This window comes from Apis dorsata, unplaced genomic scaffold (genome assembly GCF_000469605.1).
Source record: "Apis dorsata unplaced genomic scaffold, Apis dorsata 1.3 scaffold_113, whole genome shotgun sequence".
NCBI classification, from domain to species: Eukaryota; Metazoa; Arthropoda; class Insecta; order Hymenoptera; family Apidae; genus Apis; species Apis dorsata.
Genome location: NW_006263408.1, coordinates 356267 through 362888, shown reverse-complemented (window position 1 = coordinate 362888; position 6622 = coordinate 356267). Strand labels below are relative to the sequence as shown.

General features: G+C 24.2%; 1 protein-coding gene and 1 non-coding gene across 2 annotated transcripts in view; one reads left to right on the top strand and one right to left on the bottom strand.

The window, feature by feature from the left end:
- The window catches only part of LOC102677200 (farnesol dehydrogenase-like), a 51560-nt gene that overhangs the window by 34457 nt on the left and 10481 nt on the right, over positions 1–6622 (top strand). The gene's annotated exons all lie outside the window — the stretch shown is intronic.
- Positions 789–1005, bottom strand: LOC116185175. The gene has a single exon (XR_004149963.1). It is a non-coding gene; the product is annotated as a small nucleolar RNA U3 (small nucleolar RNA).

The window sequence follows — 6622 nt, the reverse complement described above, 5'->3', positions numbered from 1 at the left end:
AGAGAGAGAGAGAGAGAGAGAGAGAGGAACGTGATGGTAAACTGTACGAGGGAAACGTGTGTCCGTGTGCGAATACTATGGAATCGAAGTTCGACGAAACTGTCGACGTATCGGTTCGTCGAATCGGCGGGAAATACTCGATAAATTGCCCTCGGGAAAGTATTACTTCAAAATAAATGTTACAGGCTAATATCGGGAACGGGGACGGGATACAACGTGAACCTGGATAAAATTGAAAAGATATTACGGGCCGCGCGCTTTTACAGCGACGCTTCAAATTGAAACGTCATGTTTTACTATCGCCAGTCTGCAGCAATAATAAATATTCCGTATGAGCGTTGCATGCTCTCCCACTCTTTTCTATCGTTAGCCTTTACTTTCTATTATATATAGTAGTATATATATACACGCATGCCGTGTATTTGTTGTATTTTTTTTATTTTCTTTTTTCTTTTTTTTTTTTGTTTTTTTTTTACGACAAATCCATGAATGTTTAATCGGCTTACCGATCGTGATCGACGAATCTCTGTGCGAACTATATCTGTGTCATCTCAACGGAAGTCGAGGTGGATTGGATTTTTTTGTTGTTTGTGTTCTCAGGGTTGAGTTGAATCTTTGTATATTCTGTGGAATCTTTTTTTCTATTTATACAATATTTCTTTTTAAAATTTTTTCGTAAAAATCATATTTATAATAATCTAGTATTTATTAATTCTTGTTCAATAGTATTTAGTAGTTATTGAAATAATTATATTTATTATGATTTATAAAATATAATAAATAAAACAACCACTCAGAAAGCACTTTTTCCATCCTTCTTATAATAAGTTATAAGAAGTGAACGATCATCGATGACTGAGAAACTGAAATAAAATCAACTTTCTCGTGTCTTCCTCACGCTCAGGAAAAAATGCTATATCTCTTCATCGTAGATGCATCAACTCTATTTTAGGACAGAGCTTTGAAAAGATCTACTACAGAAATGATCCTGTGAAGTACAATCTTAACTTGTACAACTAAGACGATGAAATATATAACCAGTTTTACATTTTTCTTACTACGAGAATTCGTTTAACTGTTGGGCCATCTATACGAAAAAACTTGAAGTTGATACTTAATATCCACCAAGAATTATCTCTCTTTGTTTTTAATTTTTGTCTCAATTAACGTGAACGTTATTTCAACTATTTAATATTTTCAAAATTAATAAAATGTTTCAATTTTTGCCTAAATTTAATTTAAAATAAAATAAATGTAATCTTTATATAAATTTTAAAATTGTTATAATTTAAAATTATTACAAGAGATCTATTCATTTCAGAAATTATTAATTCCATTTTAAAAATTAAACTCATTCTATTTTTAATTATATTTCATGCTATTATAATATTACTTGAAAAAAAATTAACTATTTCATTTATTTTTCTTCTGTTTAATTCTTATCGGAAAAAAATATTAGTTATATCTACTTTATTTATTTTATTCAATTTCATACTTATATTTTTATATTTCATTTGCAATCTTAATTATATAAATACAATTTGTTTATTACAAACTTAAATATAATTTATCATTAGTTCATAATCCATGTCACGAATATGATATTATTTTTCAGAAATATATAATAGATATTAAAAATAATAGTCGAATCATTATGTCGTATATTACAAATTACAAGATCGTAAAGCCATTTTACAAAAGATTTGATATTCAATTGATATCTCATTCATTCTTAAGACCATAATCACGTTAAAGATATGTTTTCTCTCGAGCTTAAATCGAACAACTTTGGCAAATATGTTCTCATTACCAGGACAAATGTTTCATGACCAGTGACTCCATCGTTTGCAAGTTGGAGAGAATTGGTTCGTAGGTAGCTGAATGACAACGGAATAACGTACTTAACGACATCATCCGACAGACTCCATTGGGTGCACTTAACAGAGCCACTTGGTATCGTTTGAATCATTGTTATGGCGAGTCTCGAAACGACATCACTTTTAACTTAAATGACATCACATCGGCCTTTATATTGCATCGTATGTGTATATTTATATGTATTACATTATCGTCATCATTAATTTGAGAACGACAAATCAAATTTCGTTTCGTTGATGAAAATCGTGTTATATCGATTAATTCATGAGCGTGTAATTGGCATTTAGAATTGTATCGTAAATGATCTATGGTATTTTAAATTCAGTGCAGACAGAAGAGATATAATGTTTTATAACAGAAGTGCTGTGCAATTCAGTGATTTTATATTTCTAACAGCAGAATTATTATTCATTACGTATTATCGTTATAAATATTACCGAAATTGAGGAAAAATAGAGAAACTTTATGAAATCCGAATTCCGTAACTAACGATTTTCGATCTCTATGTCTTCTCTATATCTTTCAGGGTATCAGTTCTTTTATCTTTAATATGAAGATTCCAATTTCAAAATATAAAAGTACCGAGTTTCTTTGTATTTCAAGCCAACTACTTCCTTTATTCGAATTTTCCATGTCTTTCGCCAAAGTGCTTGCTCCGTTGCCTTTAATATGAAAGCCCCGATTCTATCATATAAAACTGTTGAATTCCTTTACTCCTGCAAAATTTTAACATCTTCTTATTCGTCTACACTAAATTTTATCGTGGACGAATCCGAGTTAAGAAAGTTCGAAGGTTATTCTTTGAAATGTATAATTCTTAATGAAGTTCTTCTTAGTTAGTACTGTAGTTGTTTGTCCAAGTTGGTTGAGTTTCGTTACATAGAAAAGAGCGAAATTATGTCAGGCTTTTTTGTGTTCTTGAATATCTTCATTGCCAAGCAGAATTTCTTTAAAGTTAAAAGACGCCTGAAACTCTGAGGTGACATTTGAAAGTCAGCGGTGGGCTTATGACTCAGTGAGTAGCCGCTTTTGCCGTGAAAATGTGTCACGATTTTGGTGAATTAAATTAAATAGTAGCTGGCGCTTTTTGCAGTTTTTATTTATCCTCTTGTCTGTCGCGAGGACTTCACTTTTCAGTGGCCTTCCTATTCACATTTGCTTCTGGTAACCGACATGTCATTTTGACAAATCCTGTAATATTCAGCTCTGTAATCATGCTCTCGCGTTTCATATGTACCATCATTTCTACATGTTCAAAACACGATTCAATTTAATTAACGTGAGATGTACAGCGTGTCTATAAATCAAAATTATTATTGCACAGATAGGTAAAATCAATTAATTTAAAATAAATTATATGAATTCTGTTTATATGAATTTCATTTATATGAATAAAATTTTAATAATAATAACTGATTATCTGTATTTAGTTAATATTATTAAATTATTATTATTATCTAAATTATTATTGCTTTTAAATTTTTTATAATATGACTTTATAATATATCTAAATATATTTTATATTTTTGATATGAAATAAGTAAAGAATTAATTCATTAAACATTAGGCAATTATTATGTATTTGCAAAATGATTTCTAAATTTATAATACTTATTACATTATTTATTTAACAGAAACAAATTTTGTAAAATTTTCTCATGTGCTTTTTATTACTGAATAAAAAATCATAGTTGGCGAGAACAATTAGAGAGATTTTATTTAATCATATAAATTTATGAATTTGCTTGTTTAATTTTGAAAACTAAATTGAAAACTTTTTTAAAATTAAACTTAATGTTTTGAATTTTTTTTAGAATTTAGAAGAATTATTATTTATTAGATGATAAAAAAAATCAAAAAAATTCTTATTGATCTAAATCGTGATCATTTTTTTCAGTTTTTCTATCTATGTCTAAAAATTATATTAATTAAAAATTATGTATGTTAAAAATTTCATTAAAATCCATTATATATGAATTAACAATTAAAAATGATAAAAGTTGTAGTTTTTTATGACTTATGATATATAACATAAATCTTTAAAATGTTTTTTTTAAATTTTCATTACAAGTTTATAAAAAAATTATAAAAAATCATTCTAACCATTTTGTGATTTCAATTATAATTTTTGCAAAATTTTTTTTTATACATGTAATTTAATAAACTTTCTAATTTTTCAAATCATTATATCATATATATCATAAATCTAATTTTAAAAAATTCTATTAATATCATCTATTATTATTTTTTGGAATCATAAGAAATTCTATTGTATAATTTATTAAAAGTTATCAGAATTTCACTGTATATTTAATGAAAAAAAATCAGGATTTTATTATATTTATATATATATTTGTTAAGAATTTTTGCAAAATTCTACTATACATTTTATTAAGAAAGATTAATTGATTATATTTTTTAACTACAATTCTACATTATTAATAATGATCATATATATATTATTAAGAATATATTATTAAGAATGATCAGATATTTATTGAAAATCATATAAATTTATATCAAACGAAATTCTAAGTTTTTATTTTTAATAGACATCTTTAAAAACAATTATTATTTTTGAAAATAGTTTGCAATAAAGTTCAAAAAAGACATCAAAGATATATCGTCAATACAGATGAAACATTTCTACGAAATGCAACTTTATTGTAAGATCTTCGATTTCTTAATGTCTCACATTAATCACATCCAAGAATTGTTTTCCTTTCATTTTTAGCTCATTATGGTTACGTTAAGAGTGGTTATTGTTATTATTCCACCAATTTCATTTATTGTTATTCACTTGATTTTATGTGCAAATGATTAATACAATCTTCAATAGAGAAGACATTGGAAAAATTCTTTTTAATATTTTCTTTGTAAATAAAGAAAACATCGATGAATCTCAAGGTCTTATTGAGAAATGCATTGTATCCGATAAATGTGTCGTGAAATTTGATGAAATGGGAAAATATTTTTACGTAACATCTATATTTTTTTTTAAATTTTCTTTTTTTTAAATTTCTATATATCTAATTATTTTTATATTATCGTTAAAGCAATCTTATTCATAAAATCTTACTTAAAAAATTTCTACGTGAAATATTTTACATTATATATTTCATAAATCTTTTTAATTTCATCTTGAAAGAGAAAAAAGATTTCTATGTAACGTATTCTATTATAAAAAAAAAAACTTCACAAAATTCTTCATCTTTGAATTACGAATGTAGATTAATTTTTTAAAAAATTTATTTTATGATATTCTGTTCTTAAAATAATAGAAATTCAATAATTTGTTATATTATTTCTATATAATGTATTAGTATAAAAAGTTTACAATATCTTTAAAATTCTATATCGTAATTTCTTAATTGTTACAACATATAATATTAAGCATTAAATTAACATTTCATATTTTTAAAATATCAAATAATTTTAAATACATTTTATATCATTTTTCATAGATTGTGCTTTTTTTTAGTTATGTTATAATACCCGATAGATCCTAAAAATTAATAATAACACATCTTATGATGAATCCATTTCACTTTATCCACAAATTTGTAATACATATAATAATACAGTAATAGATATTTAATATAGTAATAGTAATAGATACAGTAGTAAATATTTGTTCGAACGATGCTGTAATAATATCATAATTCAAAAATCATGATATTAACGAAAATGATTTTAAATGATTTGAGTTCATTCAATTACATAAGAATTTCACAAAATATAAAATTGGAAATTCATAATTCAAAAACATACTTACAAAATTTTATCAATAAAATCTTTTTTTTTTGTAATTAATATTATCATTACTTATATTTCTTTTTAATTGTAATTTTAGTTTATTCTTAATAATCTTGTGAATTTTTTTCGTAAAAAATATAAAAAGAAAAATAGCGTATTCAGTTTTGAATAAAAATAAACATGAAAAAAATAAAACCAAGTTTTAAATAAAAATCAGACTTTGTTCTCATAGCATTCAAAAGGAAAATATATCAAAAGATATTCAATAGATATTCAATTCGTAATAAAAATAAAAGCCAATAAAAAGAATAAAAAACAGAATAAATATAAAAAAGAACAAATTCAGTTAGATCAAATATAATAAATAAAGTAGAATATTTATATTAAAATAAAAAAACAATATGTAGACAACTTTTGAATTACTTAAATTACATGGCATTTGAATTACATGAAGATAACGCGATACAAATTATACTAATTTCTCTAACAATTTCAATTGCGTGATTTTTAAAATTTTCTTTTTAACAATTTGAAGAAGAATTATTTTTCATATTTAACTAAAATTTTCTACGTTCTGTGCCAAATTTATTATAAAAGATTCTTTTTTATGGAGATTACATGTAAAAAGTCATTTAAAAAGCAAGAATTTGTTCCGATTTCGATATATCAAGCAAGGAACAATATACTCAATAACTCAATAAGTGACAATATTTATTCTTATAATTTTATTTTATAAACAATGATTTCTTTTGAATTCAAAATTATCAGTATTATCAAAGTGAAATTTATTTAATGATTTTCAATAATTACAAATATATCATCACATTTATACGATTCTAAATCTTGCATAATATTTTGAATAACAATCGTAATTAACATATTACTCGAGACACATATTCACTACAGGTGATTTCCCAGATTGCTAACGAAAATAAATCAATTTTACTAATAATTGAAAATATTATGACACGTCAATAATTTTATTAAT